Source organism: Artibeus jamaicensis, unplaced genomic scaffold, assembly GCF_021234435.1.
Source record: "Artibeus jamaicensis isolate MK-2021 breed Jamaican fruit bat unplaced genomic scaffold, CSHL_Jam_final contig_3152, whole genome shotgun sequence".
Classification (NCBI taxonomy): Eukaryota; Metazoa; Chordata; class Mammalia; order Chiroptera; family Phyllostomidae; genus Artibeus; species Artibeus jamaicensis.
Window position 1 is genome coordinate 5,039,609 of NW_026521729.1, and position 24,477 is coordinate 5,064,085.

Here is a 24,477-nt window from a genome sequence, read left to right on the forward strand (position 1 = left end):
TCACAGGGATGTTGAGAACCTTGAGTGACATGAAAGATACAAAGCTCTCAGTGCAGGGTCCGACCTACTGTGTGTTCTACTGTGAGTAGGTGCTGTGTGATGATGACGATGGTGATGATTTCCAGTTAATAAAATACTTTCTTTAGCTCAGGAAGCACTGCAGGGCCAAAAGTCAACTTCGCCTTTCTTTTCCCCTTAAACTTAATTTTGGGGTGGTCAGAACACTTGGACATAAGACCCTCCCTGTTAACTGACTGCTAAGGGTGCAGTGCCGTCGACTGCAGGTGGGACGCTGTGTGGCCTCTGCAGCTTCCTCATTCTGCTCGACTGGGGCGAGTGCCTCGGTTAGCAGCCCCCCCTTTCTCTCTCCTCCCCCACCCTTGTCACTCCTCTCTTGGGGCCCATGAGTTCAACTATTTTAGATGCCTCATGTAAGTGGAATTATGCAGTTATTCGTTTCTCTGTGGCAGGCTTATTTCTCTTGGCGTAATATCCCTATGGTTCATTCCTGTTGTTGTGGATTGCAGAATTGCCTTCTTATTAAAGAGTGTGTGGTGGTCCGTTGCGTGTGTGAGTGTATGTATCTATCTCCTTTCCTTCATTCGTTCCTCCGTTGAGGACATGTAGGTTGTGCCCACATGCTGGCTGTTGTGAACAGTGTTGCCGTGAACTTGAAGCTGCTAATCCCTCTTTGAGATCCTGATTTCCATTCTCTTGGATAACTGCCCAAGGTGGGGTTGCAGTTAAAAACCTTTCGCACGGCAAAGAAAACCCATCAACAGAATGGGAGAAAATATTTGCAAACCTTATATCTGATAAGAGGTCAACCTCCAAAAAAATGTAAGGAACTTCTACAACTCAACAACAACAACAAAAAAACCCAAACCAAACCAACCAACCAAACAAAAACCCTAATACCTAGATTTAAGAGATGGAGTAAGGATTTGGAAAAATAAAAACATTTCTCCAAAAAAAGACATACAAATGGCCAACATGGGTATGAAAAAATCCTCGCCAGGGGGGCATGAGTCAAAGCCACAGGGAAATGTCACCTCACACCTGTCAGCATGGCTAACATCGAAAAACAAAACCACCACTATTGGCGAATGTGGAGAAATCAGCATCCTCGCACACTGTCAGTGGGAATGCAAAATGGTACGATCGCTGTGGGAAACAGTATGGAGTTTCCTCCCAAAATTGACAATAGAACGGCCGTGTGATCCAGCAGTCCCAGGGCGCCTGGGTACTTAGCCAAAAGAATGGTTATTGAAGGTTTACGATTCGTCGGCATGGCGTGTCCAAAGACAGCCTCTAGATGGCGCTGAAGCAGAGAATCAGCTCGGCACCCAATCTGAAGCTCAAATATACACGCTTATTATCATCTTTCCCAGGCCAGGAACCTCCCAAGTTAAAACTGTAGCTGTGTTGGAGGAAGTAATCCGGGAAACTTTCCCCCTTCCCTTTACGTCTGCGAGTTCCTGTGTCTTTAGCGTGGGAAGTGCTGGCCATTCTTTGGCTGTTTCCTAAACCGATATCAACTGGCCATCTAATTGAAGTCCAGTGAGCCCACATGTGTTAGGTACTCACACTATTACTTAATGTAGATTAAATGCTCAGTAAATACAACTTCCCTTTTTTCCTCTTTCTCTAATGGGCAGAGAGTGTCTCCCTCTATTTCTCTTCTCATCAGCACGGTCGGTGGGCAGCAAACTTCCGAAGTCCGTGTGTTCACTTAGTAGACGTTTGAAGTCATCCAAGTTGCCTCGCTCTGCTGTGTTTTTTGGAAAGGCAGGTGGATGTAGAGATCTCAAGTCTGGGCTCTGGACCCAGGCCGGTTCGGGTTTCCAACTCACTCAGCCAGGAGATGTGTGCTCTCAAGCATGCCCTGCAACCCTTTGTAAACTAGGAATGGTGATGCGTCACTTGTTGGAGGGAATGGAGGGAATGGAGGCAAAGCACCTGGCTCACGTGGACATTCCATCCATGCCACTTCCCATCCCCTTAATCAGAATGCGCTGACTTAACCCCCAGTTCATCCCTCCACTGCATTTTCCAGGATGACTCGTCCCCAAAGCCCTGGCTATGGGTGGAGCAGGGGCACCCCCAGGACACCTTGTCTTCCCTTCTGTTGCCCCTGTGGTGGGTGAGTTGGACTGAGCTGCCTGCCCCCTAGGCTTCCCAAGGCTGAGTGCGAGTCCTCGTACACCGGCCAGGTTGTCTGGGACAAGCCGTGGCACGTCTCGGCTCCAGCACCTCCTCCTGGTCCCCAAGGACGAAACCATCCCCATTCATCCTTCTCGCCCTTAGTCTCTGTTCTTAACGTGGGGGAAGGTGGCATCCAGGGTCAGCAAGAGAGGCCACGAGGCCACAGCGAGTCTTCCTACTGATGTATCTATTTCCTCCGCCTCCGTGGAGCGCTGTCCTGTCCTAGTGCAGGAGGGACAGAGAGCCCCCGAGCTACATAGTCGGTCCTGAAGGGTTAGGACCAAGAGACCTGGGTGCCTGGGGGCAGCTGGTAACTGGTGCCTCTCTGAATGTGTTCTTTACATGCTTGTGTATGAAGTGCATGCACGAAGACCTGATTTATCTAAGAATAAAAATTAGGCACAAGTATAAAACTCACGCGGGTAGGGAAAAGGAGGGCTGCAGTTGTTGGTGTAGAAAACAACTCGATAATTAATCAGTAACCATGTAAGAACAAACCATCTCTTGTGCTCACCACTGCCGGCCTGTCTCTCTCCCCCCCCCAGCCCCCTCTGCCTCCATGTTCACTTGGGGAACTACTCAAGGCCCTGAAAATGAGGGTTCTTTAAAATATTTGCTTGTCAAAAATATGGATAAATATAGAGAAAAACACAAAGATGACTTAAAATTTCACCTCCTGCGTGAACTCCGGTGTGCGTCCCATTAGAGTAAGTGCACGGGTCAGAGCAGAGCGTGATGGGCAGAGAAATCCCCTCCCCGGGCCCTTTCCACCACAGTCGGCCGTTTTCTGGGGCTCTCCCAGAAACAGTGGGGCGTCTGTGGACACACGTGTGTGCCCTGCCATGCACACACAGACACACGCGTGCCGTGGACATCTTACTTCCACTGAATATATAGTCCTATATTTCAACTTTATCATTTCACAGTTTTTCTGTAGAACGTTGGTCCCTTCCAGTCAGCGAGGTAAAGGTGATTTATGTGGATGGACTCAGTACTTTTTGTGTAAGCTCCATCTGAAGTTTGTCTTATTTTTTTAAATCTGGCTTTTATGGTGGTGACCTTTTTTTTTTTTTTAATATCCCTTGTCCTCTCCTAAGTTCTTTTTTTTTTTTTTTTGCAATTTTCTAAATCAGACGTCTTCTTGGGAGGCATATTAAAAGGGTTTAAAATTCGGATAATAAAATAAATTGCTCATTTCCTGTAAACAGCATTCCAGGAGGCACGATGCCGTTTCGGAATTATCCTGATTGCAACTGCTGACTTCGGGTGGCTCTGGGCTCTCTCTGTTCTTCAGGCTGGTGACATACTAGTTGTATTTGGGCGGGGGGAACCCAAACCCAAAACAAAACAGAAATCGGTGGAACTTTCAGAGAGGATTTTTGTTTGTTTTGTTTATTTTGTTTTTCATTTCCAATGACGGGAACTGTCTACTTTTGCAGGACCAATTTATGGTTCACCCACTCTGCACAGAATCCTGCGTGGACCTGCCTAAGTGGAAACACTGGGGCAGCCAGTACCGATGGCATTCTCCCGCCCTTCTCAGCAGGCCGCTGCGGCGACCGCGTTGTGGACCTGACCTTTCCAGAGTCTCCCTGAGGGCAGGCTAATGGAAGCCTGTCTCCTTGGTCCTACAGGGAGAGAATAAGTAGGACTTAGAAGATCTCCCAGGCATCCGATGGCTCTGGGCACTGAGGGCGGAACAGGCCTGGAGACGGGACACAGCTGTCCTTCACAGGGGCAAGGACACCAGCAGGGCCTGTTGCATAGCAACGCGACACGGAGCTTCCTCTCTCACAGTCGGGGCCGAGACGAAGCGGGGCCGATTTTCACACTCACCACCTTTGGACTGAGACGACCTCAAGAGGTGTCCTCGGAAGAGGGGGACCCGGGACGAAAACAGTCCTTGTAACTTTGAGGGACGCTGAAAACACAAACTGTGTCACGTAAAATCCCCGATCAGTTCATAAAGTTGTAATAACTGACCCGCACTAGGCGCATTTCCTGAAATGGGCGCTCGGATTGGGCGCAAGTCATAGGTAATGAAGGGACTTTACAGACATGATTAACAAGGGCGTCCACTTTTTATTAGACTCATTTTGTTAATCCCTAAAATTAAGGAATTCCAGGTGTATGGAGCCAAGTATGCAAATGACTTCCTTCCGCCTAGCTGCTGATTTCATAAAAGGTCCTCAAACAGAGAAATAAAACACACAGAATGGGGAAGCTTTATGGCACAGTCGAGAATATTGTGCCTTTAAATAGTTCAGACAGGCAGTGCGCGCTGTAAATTTGCCACAGAGACAAATTTGTGCAAAGCTATAAAAAGAGCCACAGTGGAGCTGAGACAGGCAGGCTGGGTGGTGGGGGAGAGGCAGGCAGAGCTTCGGGCCTCGGTGGCCTGGGCCGTGTTGACTCAGCTGAGGTGGCCGCTGGGGGAGAGTCGGCGGGGCGCGCGTCGCAGGGAACGGGCTCATTCGACATGGAAACAGATGGAGAAAAAAAAATGGAGACGTTTTTATACCACTGGGGGCGGAGGCCTCTGCGTTTCTCCGGTGTCCAGGTGGGCAGACCGTGGCCGAGGGCAGCCGGGGGCCACCACCCACTTTCCTGTGGCCTGCCAGTGAAGAATGGTTTTTGCGTTTTCAAGCAGTTGGAAAAAAAAAAAAGACAGAAAAAGTGTCATGTTTCATGACGTATAAAAATTATATAGAATGCAAACTTCAGTGTCCATGAAAAAAGTTGTATTGGAATGCAGTCTGCATGATCTGTGGCCTACCGTGTTTACCAAGGGGGCTCGTGGAGAGAAAGTTTGCAGCCCCCAATTTCAGAGGAGTGGTTCTCAAAATGGGGTCCCCAGACCGGCAGCGTCCACAACGCCTGCGCACTTGTTTCCAAAGCAAAGTCTCAGGTGTGCGGAATCAGATCTGCCGCCTCCGTGACTCTAGGAGTGAAGTCCGGAGGTGTATGTCGGGACAGGCACCTGCCCCTTCCCCAGGTGACTGCGATGCACCCTCAGGTGCGAGAACCGCTTCTGTAGTTAACTCCACGGCCAGAACCTAAAGCGGCTCTGCAGGTTAAATTCCCCTGAGAGGGGACGCAGGGCCTTTGCGAATGAGGGCCATCCTTGGCAGGGGTCATTACGGCCACAGCGGCGACCTGGGCTACCTACCACCTAGCTGGCCTTCCCCTTCACAAGCTCGGCGTAAGCAAAGCAGGAGGACCAAATACTGTCAGAGGGCTGGCCTCCCTGCACACAGAAGCAGCAGGTACTGTAGTGGTTCCCATCTTACAGGTGGGGCCACAAATAACTTGGCGGACGTCACACGAGTGGAAAAAACAGGCTTCGGGTATGAGGACCATGTGGTCTCCCCACGTGAGTCTTTCCCCTCATCCCACGGCGCCCTTGAAGGAAACACACTTACAGATTCTTAGGGACTCAGTTCTTTCCAGGCCCCACAGAATCCCTGGGAGCCGTGAAGTGGACTCCGGGGCTCAGGCCCTGCTAAGCACGGCGCCTGCTCTCCGCGCCGGCATTATGGAGAGAAATCAGCGGTCTCTTCGGGAAAATGTCTGGTTATTTACAGTATTTATACGTAGAGAGCACGGAATATTCTATTGCGAAAATATCGAGATAACAGCTGCTTGGGGAGCATTTGCAGTGAAATATTTACTTGGGAGAACAGGAAACATGTCTAACGGTAAAAAAAATCGTAGGCGCGTCTGGGTGAACATTATTTAACTGCAAGTGTTTGCTTAGATATGTTTAATACACATTTATGCACTTTAGATTTATTTTATTGGGTGAAATAAGGACTTTGGGGAGAAGAGCCGGGGCATAGATTTTTAAACGTTCTGAACAAACGGATACAGCAGCCTCTGGTATACGACCGTGCTCCCAGCTGCCTCCCTGTGACGGATGAGCCCGCCGGCCTTCGTTTTATTGTAGTGCTAAAGCCATGAGCACACCCGGGACAGCTCGCTGACAGATCTGACACTGAAGCCTCAGCCTGCCACTCGGGTCCCCGGGAAGTGAGAGGAAAATACGCAACAACTTACCTGGGCCCCCGCTTCTTATTACCTGCCGTAAGATGCCCAGGCGCGGATTGACCGGCTTTTATTTTAACTTCCACAGAAGAGAGATCGTCTGCATTTCCCGCAGAGACAGCGGTGCAGATGGGCAGGGGGACAGCTGTAGTCTTCTCTCCGGCACACTAATCAGATCTCCTGCTTTTTCGAGCAAAAGATCACTTTTGTCAGATAAAGTCTCTTGCATTTTTATAGAAGCTGTGAGGTGAAGGCTCTGGATGGAGAATCTTCTCCTGCTATGCTTTAAAGTTTTGGTTTTTTTTAAAGAATTATAGACCAACAAGAAGTTGCAAGACTAGCACAGAAAATTCCCACGTACCAGTCACCCAGCTCCCCACAATGTTACCATCTTACGTAACTATAATACATGATCAAAACCTGGAAATGGGTTTTGTCATAAAAATAATAACTGGAATCCTGGATTCATTGAGTGTCGCCAGTTTTCACACTCTCTCACGTGTGGGTTGTTCTTCTGTAAAATGAGATCACATACACAGACCTCCGGCTGTGTTTTCAACCGTTATATAAAAGCAACAAGCATCATATTGTTGGTAGCTTTGGGATCATCAAAATAATAACACAAGAAATATTTTGCATCTTTTACCCCATCTTTGCCATCACTGAGTCACTGGGGAGGGCGTGCACCCTAATACCGGGAGTGACCGAGGCTTCTAGCAAAGAGAGCCTCTCTGAGCGGACAGGCCACACCTGGCGTCGCCTTGGCCACAGCGGCCGTCAGCCCGCACAGCTTTGGATCCTGTCGCCTGGCTCAGCGTGTCGACCAAGACTCCTTTCAGGGGGTAGCTGGAGAAGCCGACTGTGGGGTCCCAACAGGAGGGCTTTTGGGGCTGCCCTGTGCAGAGGTGGGGCAGCGAGGCAGGTGGAGCCGGGCACCGTGGCACCCAGAGTGACCGGGACTCGCCTTACTGTGGCAGTTACAGAGCGGGCAGTGCCGCCCTGTGCCTCTGTTAGGAAGGGAGGGGTGGCAGCGTGCCGCCATTTGGGCGCTGGCTTCCCCTCACTGAGTGGCCCTGACCTTGAGACTCTTGTATGTCAGGGGCATTGTATCAGCAGATCTCATGGGCTTGTCATGGTGAGGTGGCTGAGCACCGTGGGGACACAGTAGAGCAAAGTGCTGTGTCTTATTTTTTATTTTCTTACTTGTTATAAAAATAAGAAGTGCACAACGCCCAAAAATGAAAAGATAAAAGCAAATATAAAACAAAGATAAAAATTGCCTACGATGGCAAAAAAGAGGTAACTTCTATTAACATGTTGGTATATATGTACTATCAAAGTTACATATAAGATAAAATAAAATTGGTCTCCTATGGAACATACATTGTGATGTTATAATTTTTCACTCAGCAGTGCAGCGTAAGCTGTTGACTTACATCACTGTGTGAGCTCCAAGATTATTTACATACCCATGTAGTATTTCATCCGCTCCCTTTTTAAACCTCGCTTCATCCTCTGTTGGACAAACATTTCCGGGGCCTGGCCGGGCCCTGGGAACACAGGGGTGAGGGGACAGGTCCTCCGGGTACCAGCTTCCCTGCTGTCGGGTGTCCAGGTCGTGAATAAGACACTTGGGGCCTCCCACCACCCAAAGTCCTACTGGACAGGGCGGCTCATGACCCCCATCCTCAGAGAGAACCTACCTGTACGTTGGAGTTCCCAGCGTCCGACTTGCTGCAGACAGATTGGAAGCTGCTGCTTTGGCTGCCTTCGGGCGAGGCCTGAAGTCTGCACGGTCTCGCTCCATGACAAGGTGCGTGCCATCAGCAGCCCGCCTCTCCTCCCAAGAGGCTCGGGTTCACGGAGCCGCAGCCCAGGCTTCCTTCTGGCTCAGCGCTTCGTGCTGGGCCCGGCCATTTATCTTTGACAAAACCGCCACCTGAAGCTCTCCCCAAACTCCAGAGCAGCCCGTGAGTCCCAGACACGTGACCCGGCAGGCTGGCGGGGGTGAAGGAAGGGGCCCACGGGGCATGACAAAGGGTTTGTCGAGATCCACATCCATGAAAGAAGCAGAGTCTGATTTTTCGGTCAACTCCACTATTGCTGGTCTGTACCCCTGGGAGCCTGGGCGCTTTCTCTGCCATTTGGCTGGTACAGTGACTGATACTTTGCATTTTCAAGGAAGTTACTCCGAAAGCTGTTTGATTCTTGGGAACTCAGAACACATTGTTTTTGCTGTTTGTTGGTTTTCAGTCTGTGAGTATCCTGTGGGAAATAGTAGGTTTTCATAGAGGCCCCTCAAAACCAGTTTAATGCATGATGCAGCTGAAGGCAGCAGAAGGTGCCAACGGGTGACTTTCATCCCGGGGGCCGGGGGGCGACTTTGCTCCACGTTCATTGGAGGGGTCGAGGGAAGAGTAGGAAGAGCCCAGCCAGGGCAAGGTCGCTGAGCCAGGAATGTCTCATGTGGGGGCGGGAGGGGGGAGGGGAGGGCTGTAGCGAGGTGCGGGGGAGGGGCAGGTGGGAGCAGACGGAGCTGGAGGTCAGTAGGGCCTTGGGGGCCAAAGTCACAGTGTGGATTTTACTCTCGGGACAGTGGTGCAGAGCAGTGACGTCATCCGACTGAAGTCACGGACTTACTGCTGCTCACTGGACGTCCGTCACAGCACACAGTGTGTTCCCAAGGCCATGGCTGTTTGCCGTGACTCCAGTGGGTTCAATATTTTGATTCCCAGGTTTGTGGTGAGGAACACAGATGGGTCATAAGTTCCAGAAAACCCAGAATACAGTGAAATGGGCCGCGAGGGGTTGAGTTGAGTTGAGTTGAATCTGCAAAGATCTTGGGGCAGATCTTACAAACTACCTTCAAAGAATATGCACGTGCTATAAGTATATAATGTTTATCTTATATAGTCATAGACGCTGACTCAATTATTTTAAAACCTACTTCCCGACGTGTCTTTCTTGCCTCTGTCAGAAGAGCCTGTTCTTGTACAAGCGCTGGAATGAGTTCTCGTGAACGGAGGACTCCTAAGAGTTGGTGTGCTGGTGACCGAGAATTCCCTGCGTGGCAATCAGAGCGTGGGCCACCTTGATTGGCTGCAGCGAATTACAGAGATGCCAGGTAACGCTGCAACAATTATGCCCCAGCAATTAGCAACCAATAAAGCAGCAGACCTCATTGATGTACCTGTCCTACTTAGTAAAAATATCGGAAAACAAATACCCTGCAAAACTAATAACACGTAACTCACTCTGGCGGAAGAGCGACAGTGAACTTGGCTCCAGTAGCAAGTCTAAGAGCAGCCAGGCGCGGGCTGAGAGGGAGCATCTGCTGCGTGTAGAACGGTTGTCTCAACAACGGGGATGGCTAACAGCCGCACCGGGATGCAAGGTTCCGTTCTACGTGTTACCAGGCACTCACCGGAGGGCTTTATCCTCACCACGCCCATAAGGAGGAAGCTACGAGGTTGGACCCGTTTCACGGATGAGGAAGCTGAGGCCCGGAGAGATTGCACCACCACACGCAGTGGACGGAGCCTTGATTGGAACCTGAACGGACGTGAAACCTGAGGTCTGAGCGCCAGTAACTAGGCTGGAGCCCTGTGATGCTTCTTCCCACGGAATCCATGCGCCGCTGCCCCACCGCCGCCGTGCCGGGCCGGGTGCAGTGCGGACTGGTGGTAGGGCCCCGTTGTGAAGTGAAGGCCCCTTTGACAGATGTGAACTCTTTAAAATGTTTTGCTTTTTAATTTTCAGCAATCTGTGCTGGGGGTATAACGCCAGGGCACAGGTGCAGAAATGGAGGTACCCCAGGAGCGCTGGACTTTGCCAGGGTGTCCGTGAATTGGGAACATTCCGCTCTCCCCTGGACTCTTCACGTGGGACTCGTGGCCCACTCCTCACCAGATGGCTCCCTAGGTGGCCCTCCACGTCTGAATTCATACAGACCCCTCCGACTTCTCCCCCGTTTGTCACGCGCATCCTCCTCCACGGCTGGTCCCTCGGTTTCTTACCCCCAAGCCTCCCCTGTCTGGTTGTACCTCTCCCCTGAAGCCCTCCAGCTCGGAGGGATGGCTTCTCTGTGTCCTGGCCAGACCTCGAAACCCCCTCACGGGCACACCTCACATTCAGGCAGGGGGCAGAGCAACGTGGCACTTTGAGGCTTAGGCTTGCCCACCCTGGCGACCCCGGGTGACATATAACCACCCTGAGTCTCAGATTCCTCGTCTGCAAACACCGGCGGCATCATCTCTGGCTGGCCAGAAGCTCTGATGGAACGGTACTCAGGCCTGTACTTCTCCAGCAGGTCCCCTGTATTATGTGCCGCGTGGTGGAACCATGCCTGACACAGTGTGGGTGCTCGATGTACGGTAGCTCTTCCTGCTAAGAGAAATCTCGGCCCACCCTGCCCTGGCCAGGGACGCAGGGCCACCCTCCACCGAGGGACCGAGCAGGAGGGGAGCCCGCAGCGTGACAACAGCCAGCCTGCCGAGTCGCTCCTGGTGTCCTCCCAGCATCTAGTGTGGCTCTTGGAGAACTACACTAACAATCAGAACAGAAATAATGCAGCTTGTTGAGTGCATACTAATTGCTCAGTACTGTGTTAGGCAATGCACCTCTATGTTTAATCCTCACGGGGGCTCTGAGGACTCTCAGGGGCAAGTGCCCCCCCCTTTTTTTTGCCCCCATGATATAGAATGTGAAAGCGGAACCTCAGCAAGGACAAATAATTTGCGTTGATTCACACACAGAGCAAGCGGCCGCAAAGCCAGAGTTGGAAGTGAAAATGGGCTGAACGTGGAGCCCGAGCTTTAACTGCAGACATGAGGCTTTGGTAACTCGGGAAGGAAGGAGAGAGGGAGGTGGGCAGGAGGGGGGGGAAGGGAAGGAAAGGGCGCCCTCTGGAGTCCCAGAGGGGCGGGAGTCCTAGTCCTTAGACTTGGCTGCACACTGGAATCAGTTGGCTGAATTAATAAAATAATTAAAAAATAAGAAGTGATGTCGGTTCTGCTCCCCAGAGGTTCTCTTCGCTGGGCTGGTCCGCAGCCTGGGCGTCAGCGCTGTGGGAGTTCCCAGACCCTCTGCCTTCGATGCATCACCTCCCCCCGCCCCCCAAGGCGGCCCCAGAGCCCTTTTCATTAGCACACGTGGGCAGCACCTGAGGTCCCCCCGAACGGCGGCTGCAGGTGCGCCAGGCTCTGACGGGCCAGCGCACAGGCGGGACGGACGGTGCGGTTGATGCAGCACCCAGGAGGCCACGGGCTTCGGCAGCGGGTTTATTACCGTCCAAATGGCAAAACCTTCTGTGCCGAGCTGCGTGCAGACAGCGCTCGTGCTGCAGGAGGGGTCAACGCCGCCCCTTCTGGTGAGTGTCCCCCTCACTCTGGTGACAGGGCACCTCGTGTCCTGGGTTTCCTCCACGATGACTTTTCCAGATGGCCCCCCGCTGGTTCCCTGGTCTGCCTGGAGGCCAGCCCATGGGGGTTGGGCTGTTTTTTCAGGCACCGGGCCTGGGGGTTCCGGGTCCAGTTGGGCAAACCCGGGGTGTGGCACAGTGGGGGGTGGGGCAGGGGAAGGGCTGCCTGTTAGACGGGGTGTGTGAACCACCGTGGGTGCTGCTGAAGTTATTGGGGCTGCAACATCAAGGGCAATAGTATTTCCTTTGACTCAGGAAGGAAATGGACCTTTTTTTCTTTTTTTAATGTGCATTGGTATGTACTCCTCAGGTTCATTGCCAGGCTTGGAACTGGAGGCCGGTCTACACAGCTCCCCAGTGGCACTGTGGAGAATCGGGGAGACACTCTGCCCCCCATCTCTTGGCCACCCCATGGTTCAGCAGCACCATGGGAGCTCTGCCCCTTTGCAGAAAGAAGCAAAACATAACCAAACAAAAATAGCCATTCTTCACACTCAGCCCAGCCACCTACTCGGAATGTTCTTGAAGCTCATAATAAAAGTAGTTATTTATGTTGCTTGTGTCCCAGATGTTGTGCCAAGGGCCTGTCTAATCCTCACTTGTTCCCCAACGGGTAGATAATATTATCCCCATTTTATAGAACGGTAACTGGAGGTCCCGAGAGGTTAAAAGAAACTGCTCAAGGTCAGAGGGCTTATGAGCGGCTCACTTGGGAGCTGGACTCGCTTCTGCCAACGTTTATTTGCTCAGTGATGCCACCGCCCGGCCCCGTCGGAGCACGGTCTGTGCTTGCTCTGCCCCCGAATCTCGGGCCCCTCGCACCGAATCCGATGCCGAGAAGAGCAACAGTAGTGTTTGCCGTGTGGGATAGGTGGGTGGGGGGACAAACAGATGAATCCATTACACCCTCCTCGCCTCGGTTCTCCATTTGCCAAGTGGGGGTTGTAACAACAAGAACAGTGATACATGCAACACAACTTTAGAGAGTATGGGAGCATCCTACATAGTCAGCCTCACTAATATTAACCAAAACACCCAGAAAAGCAGGTTGAAAGGATAAAGTTTCTCATTACAGTTCTTCAAAATCTGTCTGCATATTTACTAGTTATCCACACACAGAAAAAAAAAGCTATGATGAGTCACCAGATATAAAGACTCTAGAAAGTTTTTTAAAAAATAGAGGTATGAAGTGAGAGGATATTCCATTCTAGAACATTCTTCTTGCTCATGCAAACCAGTGCCCCTGGGGATTGGAGAGTTTGAGCTGGGAAGGAATTCCAAGACTCTGTGTGCGGCGCCTTGTGCGGGAGATTTGGAGGTCCCGAGGGCTTCAGCCACGTACAGCCAAAGCCGCAGAAAGTAAGCGGCAGAGCTGCAAGGGGACCCGAGGCTCTGGTGTGCTCCACACTCACGCCTCTGTCTCGGGCCTGGGGCGCCGGCCCGGCCGGCCTGGGCCCCGTGAGCCGAAGGGTGGCTGGTGCTCTGCCTGCCCATGGCAGGGCCTGGCAGGCCAACCAGCGAGTGATTGATGGGTCCTTTGCTTTTGTCATTTATTTGCCTTGTTTTTTTCCTTCCCCCAACAGAGCTGATAAGGAAGGTTTTGCTAGAGAATCATGTACCTCTTCTCTCTTTTTTTTCCCTTTGACTAGAGTGATGTAGTTCTCATTACTCCACCACTTCTCAAGGGTAAGCAGTTTTGCATTATTTAGCACCTACCCTGGGCCTTGAAGGAGTCTCCGCAGCGGTCCCTCACCCGTTGGGCTGCCTCCTCTGTCTGTCCTCTCGGTTCCAGAGAATGAGTCATCCGTGCAGCAGGCCGGCATTGCCATCTGATCCGATTGCTTTTTTGCCTGTGACCCCGAGCACAATTGGGAAGCTGACCGTTCATTTCCAAACTACTTTTTCAGGCCGTGTGATGGGTGGGGGGGCGGTGGGGGGGACTGATAGCCCGGCAGTGAGACAAGCGGATGGTGAGCCCAGGTTCTGCATGCGCTGTGCTGGGTGGAGTCCAGTTAGTACTTCCTTGCCCTGAGGTTCGTTTCTGCCCCTGTGAACCTGAGCTCTGGTCAGGGACTAGAGCAAAGCCAGTGGGCATCCAGGGACGGATATTCACGGGGGCACTTATGCACTGCCACCCTGAAAGTGGGTGCTCCTTCAGCATCGTGCCCTAGAAGACTCCGGCGCTGCAGCAGAAGTGGGCCCTGCTCAGGACAGGTACCTTACTCACCACTGACACAGCAGCATCTGCCGTGTGCCTGCCACATCCCAAGTGTTCTGTGTGCATCGCGGCCCTGGAAGGCAGATGTAATTATTATTTTCGTTTTTATGAGATAAGGAAACTGAGCTAGAGGCTGTCACCCACCCACGACCAGGGAGTTTATAAGTGGTAGAGCCAACATTTCCACTCAGCAGTCTGACACCTAGGAGATGCTTAAATAAACGTTTGGTGGTTATTCGTTCCGAGGTGGTTACTCAGGTGTGGATTCAGCTGCCACCCCCACTGGTCCCCCCACCTTCCAGCAGCAGGCAGAATTTTGCTCGGGACCCCAAGTGGTGGCCGACCACCCCAGCCAGTCTCGGGATGACGGATCCATTCACAGCGCCACCCAATGCGGTCCTAGGAAGTTATCCGTCTTTGCCAAATGCCGCCCATTGTGAGACCCGCCCCATAACAAAGCATGATGGATTGCTTCTTTGGCCAGAGAATAACTTAACCTCTGACTCGAGGTGGAGGTACGTTTTCCATGAAAAGGCAGCTAACAGCCGGCCAACGCTGTGCCGATTGCCAAAAACCATATTACACCCCCAAACTCTGTGAAAATAAATTCCTCCCAATATATTAATGTACTGGTATTTAGTTCCCCATCTGGGTTTCCAGGAATTAGGGCTGTTACTGTACAGTCTAAATTTAAATCTGGCTCTTTATTATTCAAAAGAAATGTCTATCCCTGCCCCCACCCCCGCCACCCTTCTCTTGTTCTTTCTCCTTCCCGTTGACCATGCATTCTGTAGAGGGTTTAATTGAGTTTTCCCCACAAGGATTCCATTGCAGCTCTAGGGCTTACATAGCCTGGTCATAAATGGAGCTTCGAAAAAGAACGCTTTTGCAGCCGTGACCGTATTCGGGCGAAATCCCTTCATTTCCATGGAGAAACACAATATGTGCACGAGAGGTGGTTGGCACTCTCTCTGCAGGGTGGGGGTGGGGGGCGGGCCCGCAGGCGGCAGAGCTTGGAGGCTGTGAGGCTGTGCTGTCCGTGGCTGTCCCTGCTGGCAGCTCTGTGGCTGTGGGGGGCTGTCAAGTACTGGGCTGGGCAGAGGACTCAGGTTCAGGGGGGCCTACCTACGGACCCTGTACTCCCCTTCCTCCCCCTCTGTCCCTTGGGAAGCCCAGGGGTGAAGTTTTTCCCCCAACGGATGGACATTCAGCAGAAGGAACCCAGGCCGTGGCATCTTTACACTCTCGACCATTCTCTCCACCTTCCTCGGTGGTTGCGTTTGGGGTCTTGGAGCCAATTCACGTGCCCCTCGCTCTGGTCCTGAGTCCTCCAGATCCGTTCTGCGGAGAGGCCTGAGCCACCTCTATTGTGTATTCTCTTTGACCCGGGACAGCACACATCGGAAAGGGGTTTCTAACCTGTGTGGCACAAAATAAATCAAGTCAAATTAAAAGTATTTTAAAGCATTTTAAAAGTAGGTGGCAGGGCTTTGGGGCTAACGCACTTCAGTCCGGCCCAGCCCTTTCTCCTGTGAGCTGTGCAAGGAGGCCAGGCCACAGTCCCCTTGGATTCTAGTTTCCTCGTCTCTGAAAGAAGAGTAAGAACCGGGTTTATCTCAGAGATAGTCGTGGATATTTAACGATGTAGGGTAATACTCAGAGCTCTTCATGGAGAGCTGACCATTAACCCTCAGTACTTGTTGGCAGTGCTGTTGGCAGGGGGTGGGGGCATCTCCCAATGCACAGCAGAATGTCGTTCGTGGCTGCTGCTGCTGCCACCGTCTCTCCTGAAGCCGAGATGTGCCGTTTTCCCAGCGGCAGCTGACGCTGCTCCCTTTCCCCTGCGCCGGGCACCAGGTCCTCGAGGGGTGGACGGAAGCACATGTGGGGGAAGCCGCACAAGGAGTGAGGGTGGAAAATTCCAGGTCTGCCTGCTGCTTGGGTGGCGACCCTATTAACCATGAACAGTTTATCTTGACTCCGATCCTGATTTCATCCACTCGGTTCCCCACCCCCACCTCCTTCCCCGGTTCCCTTCTAGAATTTACTTTAGAAAATGAGCAGCCGGCAGAAATGTCTCGTCGCTTCGTGTGGGAGCCACGGCCGGTTTTCTGCTGTTGGCTCTCCTGGGCACACCCTTGGTTTTTCTCACTCACTCCGTCAGTGTGGATGGAGGACAGGGGACTTTTCTGAGCATGTCTGTGAACTCGGGGGACTACCCTCCCACCATCCCCCCTCACATGAGCCCTGGCAGAAATTCAGGAGCAATCAATGGCTCTTAAGCTCCTAAACAGACAGGCCCTTCAGAAGCAGTGGGATGCAGCAGAGGCATCTAGCATGGAGGTTTGCTGGGGACAAACTACGTGAACACTGAGAATGGGCAAAGTCGCCATTGGGCCTGTCAGTGGCTCTGTGAGGAGGCACAGACACCAGGGTGACACACGGTGACTCAGTGGTGATACAGATGTGTCCAGGTGAAAGGCATGTGGACTATACCTAACCTACAGGTTACATTTATTGGGGGGCGTGACCCAGGGGGGCACCACACCTTCAGAGTTGAGGATGAGAAACACATAGCTGTCGTTCAGAAGCGACCCAGTCTGGAGTGTTTTGTTATAGCAGCCCAAACAGACTAAGCCACTCTCAGAAGGACAGAGGCCCCCCTTCACAACTGGGCAAGCCATTTCTCATCCCCGCATCTCAGTTTCCCCGCCCATGGGTGGAAGGCACCCATCTCTGAATGGGAACATGGAGTGAGGACTGTGAATCGCTATACTGGGACTTCTTCAGTGATGGCAGTTTTTAGGTCAGTGCTGATTAACAACTAAGATGGGGGGGCAGTGGGTGGGTAATTGGGTCGCAGCCTTCTGGTGCTGCCCCAACCCCGGTCAAGGGCCAGTGGGTCCTTCCTGTTTCTGGAAGGTCTGGCACAGCTCCTTCATCAGAGGCTGGGGGCCTGGGGCCCGGACGGGGGGTGGGGGGTGGACACACCCCTCTCATTCTAGAACCCTGTTTTTCATTCAGTGGCAGGTCTGACATTTCTTCTATCTATTGAGTCTTCAAAGAGTGCCCCGACCTACGATTCAAAAAGGGCTGAATCAGTGCCCATTAAGGAAATGACTGCTGAAATCTGACTTAAAAAAGAAAAAAAAAAAAAGGAGCCCCTGCCTGTTATACTCATTGCTTAGACACCTATTCATCTGTGATAAATTGCCTTAATAAATCCCACTGAGCCCTTGAACTGCACGCAGGAGGCAGAGTCGAGAATAGGGGGCCTTCTTCTCCAGGGAGACGAGGCAGTGTGGTGTGCCGCGTCCCGGGCGGTTCCAGCACGCTCATGGAAATGGGGCCGGGGCCGCAAAGCCCGTGAGAGAGGGCAGAACACTCACTCTCCATGTGGTAGCCAGAACGGGAGCTGGCTCAGCTTGCTCAGACCTCAGAGGCACATCTCGACATGCAGTAAGGGGGAGAGAAGGGGTCCAGGGTCAGGCTGGGGCCAGCACCCACCTGACTGGCTATCCCATGCCAGGGGTGGTACTGGGAGTTAGCAGGACGTAGCCATGGTGGTCTGACGTGATGACATGAGAGAGAAGCCACAGCCTGTGGGGGTCCGCAGCTCCAAGCTGGCGTCCAGGCTCTAAGCACGTCCCTGGGGTGCTGGGGACACAGCCCAGATTTGCGACAGGACCTCATGACCCGTCAGGGACAGCTTATGAGTGAAAAAAATGGCCCTCTACTTGATCAGTATTTATTCAGCAGCTATTCTGTGCTAGAAACTATCCTTGATTCTTGGGGTACACACCGAACAAAGCCATGGGGTCCTCACTCTGATAGAATTTGCGTCCAGGTGGGAGAGCCAGACACCAGCAAATAAAGGTATGGTGCGGAAAGGGGCAGATTTGAGCAAGGGAGGAGTAGCATCCGGTCTGAGTTCCCAAAGAACAGCACCGGAGGGGGAAACTGGAGAATAAACAAACCCGTGCTCCCTCGTTTTCCCCGGAGGGCTGCCACAGCACTCCTTACGGACACTGTCATTTTCACGGCGTCATGACGTGTGCGTGTGGCATACTACAAAAGGGTTTAGCCCCTAAAATTCCACATAAGTCAACTTCGTAGCAAATTATAGGTGCAATTTTGTATTTGGTTGAAAGTACGTCCTATGTGTATGATCTATAGGATGTTGTAATGGAGCTATTTTTTCAAAGTCTACCTTAAGCATCGACCTTGTTAGGCCCAGAGGCCTAGCTAATGACACATCGGTGACCAGCTCTCCACCCCTGCACCCAGGTAGTCATGAACAGGCTTTTATGGAGAGGCAGGAGGTACCGTGCTGAACCTGCGGTGACTGAGACATGGCCCTGCTCTGGCGGTAGCCCCAGGCACTGTTGATTCATTTGGGGGTACTTTTGCTGAGGTTTGCCGAGGCGGGAGGTGGACGAGTTAGGGGTCGAGGAGCTGAGTCTGGGCCAAGTGCAGACAGAGAGCGGCTGGGCACCAGGACAGGGCAGCTGGTGGCCTCTGGGGCTTTGTCCCCTGCGGGTGCAGCAGCTCCGGGGACTCTCGGGTATCTCTCTCTTCTCCTTCTAGAGAGAAAAATATCTCCTTACTTTTTCTCAGTGTTTATTTAAATGTCCTTTGTCTCTTGGACATTTTCTTTTTAACTTTGCACTTGAACTCAGTTCAGATTTACAAAAAAGGTGCAAAAGGGAAGGTTCCCTATCTCCCTCACCTAGCTTCCCTTAACGCTAACATTTTACAGAACCACAGTGAAGCCATCAAAATTGGGAAGTTGGCACAGGTGAAAGAGTATTAACTGCATGGCAGGCCTTGCTCCAATCTTGCCAGTCTTTTCCCAGTGTTATTTTTCTCTTCCAGGATTCAATCCAGGATCCAGCATTTCATTTAGTCGTTTATTATTATTAGTAGTAGTAGCAGTAGTAGTAGTCGTCTCTTCCATTCTGTGACTGTCCCTCACTTTTAACTTGTCCTGACCATCCCCAAGGACACAAACCCCTAGAGTCATTTACAGCATGTCAGGGCTATAGAGCATTACTGCTGATGAGATATCGCAGGTAGTGAGGTCCCCATCATCAGGGCTGTTCAAGCACAGGGGGGAATAAAGTGGCTCCACAGCAGATGCAGCTAAGGGAGAGTGCACAGGCACAGGGGGCGGGCTGGCAACTCGGGAGCCGCCCCCAGCCCTGGCGGTGTTGACAACAATTGGCTGTTCTCCCTGCAGCATCTTGCTTCTGAGTTCAGCACTGGGATCCACCCACCCAGCCCACATCTGGGCAAATTCTTTTATTTCTTGAAGCTTCGGCTTTCTACTTTGTGAAGTGTGGACAATAACACGGACCTCAGGGTAGTCATGAGGAATGAGTGGGGTGAAGCACACTGAGTACTTGAGGCCGTACTTGAAGCGTGGACATTTGCTCTGTGTGCATTACTATTACTATTCTGTTGTTGTTATTGCTATTGTTATTCGCCGTGCACGTACGGTTTGCCAGGTGTGGTGTTCAGCACTTTGCCCTTGTATCCCACCTTGTCCTCCCAGCTCCTCTGTAAAAAGTAACCATCCACATTTTCCAGATAAAAACCAGAGGCACTCAAGTGGCTTTGGACCAAATTGGCTCCACCCTACCGCCCATGGTCTTTGAAACACCACCCTACTGCCTCACCCATGATAATGGAGACCTTTCATGCCGGTGGTGTTTTAGAACTTGCGTTTGTGTGTTCTAGTTCACCTACACAACATTCATGGGGGCCACTATGACACCCCATTTAATGGGTGAGGACAGTGAGGGACCCTTTCAGAAGGAAGTGTGACCCTTCTGCTGGCCCGCGTACCTGTTCTCTCCGGCAGGATGTGGGCAGTGTCCCTCCACACCCTCATTTGTGGGCACTAACTCTCAGGAAGCGCCCCGGGTGGTCTCGTGTGTATCAGAGGGAGCCCTCCAGCCCGGCCTGCACAGGGGCCGCCCCCGAGCGTGGGCCACAAAAGCTGCGGGACCAGCTCGGGGTACGTGGACCTCACGCTTCTTCCTCATCCCCAGGAGATCCTTGACTAAGGCAGCCTGGAATTGTCCCACATTTGGCAAAAGGTGCCATAGTTCAGCATTCATCTTTTCTCGCAGAGAAGTCATCACCCTAAATTGCAGACTGAGACCCCCCACCCCTTGTCCCCCAGAACCCCGACTGGAGGACCTGGACCTCTCTTGTGCCCTCATCCGAAAATATATAAAGTCATCACCCATTTGTGCACCCCACAGCGTGTACAGCACCCAGAGGGAACCCTGGTGCAAACGGAGGCTGATGAAGACACGTGGATGTAGCTTCACCAGTTGTAGCAAATGCACCACTCTGGTGGGGGTGTGGGTTCGGGTGGAGGTGGTGCCTCTGGGGGCGGTGCCTCTGGGCGCAGGGAGTATGTGGGAATCTCCTTGCCTTCCACTCAATTTCGCCGGGCACCTAAAACTTCTCTAACAACAGTAAGAAAAAAAAAGCGGTAAGAAGTGGAGACAAAAGCTAAAGCTGGTTTTCAGTTGAGCTCTCTGCAGCCACAAGCTGCTGGCCGCGGGGGCGGTTTGTATTTTCCTTGGCCTCGTCTGGACTCAGGATATTGTCCGGCACACAGTAGGGGGTCAAAATAGTTGACCTTAAAGAGACGACAGGGAAATGTCTTCCGAGTGGTTGCCTGTGTCCCAGTGACCACCTTTCCGATTTTGCCCTGGACCCCTCCCCACAGACCCCTGGGCTAAAGTGGGGGTGTGGCTGGCGAGGACTCGGAGTTCCCTGTGCCTCTTGTCAATTTTCCTGGCTGGAGAAGGAGGAGGATGGAGGCAAGAGAGGGTGTATGCAAGGAATGGTTCTCAGACTCTGCCCTTCACATCATCCGGGCCATGGCTGGGGGTTAAAACCCACCTTCTGCAGGGGCTTGCTCAGCAAGCTTCTGACCGCTGGAATCCAATTCTTCAATTAAACACCAGCCCGGGGGATCTGGATATTTGTTCCCCTCGCTGACCGGCACTGGCGGCTGGATGGGAGGCGGCTGGGGCTGGGGGGGTGGCTAGGAGCGAGCCGGCGTGGGGGAGGGGTGCTCTCCCTATGAATGTCTCCCCACCCCCTTTCCAAACCGTAAATTAGCAGCAGTGGACCTTGTTAAGTGCGGCTTCACAAATTAATATGAAATATAGTGCTTTTTCATAAGCTGGAGGACCAGATTTAAAAGCATATTGGTGTTTGCACACAGCAGGCCGTAATGATCCATTATCCTACAGACAGAGGAACTTGCAGCAACACGCGACGCAAAGGCAATTGGGCCATCTGCTTTGATTTCCGCCGCGTCCCCAGAGATCCCCGGAGGAGCTGACAGTCCCCTCCATCTGCCCTTACATTATCAATTACAGCTGAATTACGCCGTGTGCGGCGGGGCTGGCAGATACGGATGGGAGATGGTGGCACCTGGAAAATATAGATGAAAATCCATATGTTGGGAGCCAGCTGTTTATTTGCCGGTCCTTGACGTCTCTCCTCACTGTCTCCTCCACTGCTGCCTTTTTTAAGGTTCCTGGAGACACCGCAGTGCAGTGTGAACTTGGGAAGAAATTAGGTGTAACAGGGTAGCGCCCCAGGAATAATATTTCGGTTTTCCCTTTTTTTTTTTTTACAGTTGAAATGCGAGTGGAGCAAACACACACACACACACACATGCATACCAAGTCGAACAGATTTTAAATTATGAAAAAAAAATAAGTTGTGAGAACATCTGGGGCGGCAGCTACAGCTTGCTATGTTTATAAAACATGTCGGAACAGGCGGGGCTGAGCACACTGTAAAATTCTGGCAGCTTAGAAATCATGTGTAAAACTGTAACTTTTATGAAATGGGAAGTGTTTATGAAAGCTTAGGGAGTGGGGAGGTACTGCGCCTTCACGAAGTCTCTGGCCACAGCGTCTATGCATGCTGCTTTCAGAACCCAGTGTTTGCTTTTGTTCTGCTTCGTATTTTTTCCTTCTTTCTTGCCTTTTCTACAAGGAGCTGAACTTGTTCCTGGTTCCGTCGGTCCAAGGCTGGTGAGGTTGAGCGCCGCCGCGCTGGTCAGGCTGTGCCTGGGCGTCGTGAAGCCTCCCCAACTGTGTGGGAGTTTGCACTCTGTTCCCATCTCATGCCGTGTCCCCTCTGCAGGGTCTGCAGGCCTGTTTGCTCAGCTGAGGGGCGTGGGAAGGGCTGCCGCAGGTCAGCAGGTGGCCGGGGGCCACGGGCTCACACCAGCCTCATTTTATGAGATGCGCCAGGAGCAGAGATGCTTGCAGGGTAAATGAAGGGACTGAGATTCACTATCAAGCCCCAACTACCCACTGTCACTTGCTGTGGGGGGCAGTCCGGAGCCTGTCGGTGGTCTTCAGGCTGACTCTGAGGTCCCAGCACTTTCTTCCTTGTGTTACGCTCTGGACGTATCATACTTTGGGGGGTCATTCACTGAGAGCTTCCTGAAGGAAGGGATGAAACTTCCTTATTTTTGCTTCTGCCTTAAGACCAGCATGGCTCCTGGCATTCCCTAAGAGTTCACAAAACACTGGGTGAGCGAATGAGTGACGACGTAAGGATTTTCTGTGCATTAGCAGGCTCAGCAGCAGCAAGAGCAAGGCCCAGGGACCACAGCATTCTGCCGATCTGTGACATGGCCCTGGTGGCCGGGACACCAGCTCTCTGGTCCTGTGACTGTCTGTTCTAACCTGACCGCCACAGGCAGGCGCACGGCTTTCCCTGCCTGACCCCTGGGCAGCTGTCCAGAGAAGAGAAGACCACCATGCAGGGTGTGCTCAGGGCTCTGCTGGTTCTTTCTGTTTTGTCCACAGCCTCCCGGCCCCTGGCGTCTCCTGCGCGTCCCCAAAACCCCTGGTGCTGATGGCACTCGAGCACACCCGCAGTCTCACGGTGCTCCACAGGGAAAGCACAGGGCGGGAGCGCCCTCATGCTGCCACACTGGGACCCTGCTGTACCCCAGTGGGGGGCCTGGGGCACACGGAGAAGGCTGGGCTCCTTGATCAGAAGCTCAGAATTTCAAGCTGGAGACAGTGGAGCACAAACCGAGCACAAACCGAGCACAAACTAGAAACTGTGTGTGGCTCACTTGTGTGCTCACACCACACTTGTCACTGGCCAGGCACCGAAGCTGGTCTCGCAGCCACGCCAGGGTTTTCCTGGGAAGGGGCCTCACAGCAGTGTGAGTGCCGGGAGGTGGGGTTTGTCAGGAGTCACCCGAGCAACGCTCCACCACACGCTCCAGGCTTCCGATGTGTTCAAGGGAGAAAAGCAACACAGCGCAATTTTATAAAATGACCGGATACCAAAAGCTCTATCAGAAGCCAGAGAAAACTCTTCCAGCTTCAGACCATTGCAGAGTTCAGTATCTTAGGTGTTTCAGCAGTGATTCTACAACCACAAGCATTAACCCCCTACTGCATGCAGAACACCCAGCACGGACACCGAGGAGTGAAGGGCACTGAGGTGGCCGTTAAGACCGGGCTGCGTGCCACACAGGTGAGATGCGTGCCTCTCTTCGGTCCCTCTGGTTATATCGTCACCTTTTTATTGAATATATGTGTCTGTCCCCACTAGAGATCGGAGAGCAACCCAGCACAGGAGTGCTTGCTGAGTACGATTTAACAAGATAATTTTTATGTGCATCTCTGGTTGAGAACCACAGCAAGGCATGTTTCATGAGCATTCAAAAGAGGAGGAGAAAGGAAAGGACCCATATCAAGGGTTCTGGAGGAAGAGGTCCTTAGAGGCAGGGTGGGTTGCAGCCTGTGGTACGCATTCAGAGGGTACCAAGAACTTCACCGCATTGTGTAAAACCAGCCGGCAGAACCTTGGGGATGGCTTCACCCCCATGCACCTGGGTGCAGTGACTTTCCGATTGCTGGTCTCAGTCGGAGAGGCTCGGGCTCCGTGTCCACGCAGGGATGGGCAGTGGCTGCAGCTGTTTGCCAGGGAACACTCCAACAAAGCACCACTGTAGCTGAAACAGCACGGATTCCTCTGCCTGCAGCGCTGGAGGCTGAAGTCCAAGAGCAAGGTGTCGGCAGGGTTGGTTTCCTCCAGGGCCTCTGTCTGGGGCTCGGGGGTGCCTTTTCTCCTGCATCTCTACATCATCTTCCCGCTGTTGTGTCTGTGTCCTCCTCTCCTCCACTCTCCAGGACACCGGCCATATCGGGTTAGGGCCTCCCCAGGATGTCCTCGTTTTAACTTAATCACCTCTGTAAAGACCTTTGTTCTGTGTATACTCCTATTCCAAGGGGCTGGGACTTAGGGCTTCACCCTGTGAGTGTTCCAGGAATACAGGTTAGCCCACGACAAATGCTAAGAGGAGTCCTCTTTCTGCCAGAGAAATTTCTGTGTGTAAAAGCGTAAAAGTTTGTTTGAGGAATGGAAATAGCTAGAACATCCCAAACGCATTACAAAGTTGCCTACGTCTTCCTTTCCAAGGCCAAGTTTCTGTGGCGGAATGAAACGGAGAGGCAGTTGCAAAACTGAACAGAAATCGAAGCGCGTCGGGCATCTGTCGCTAACTGCACACGTACAGACG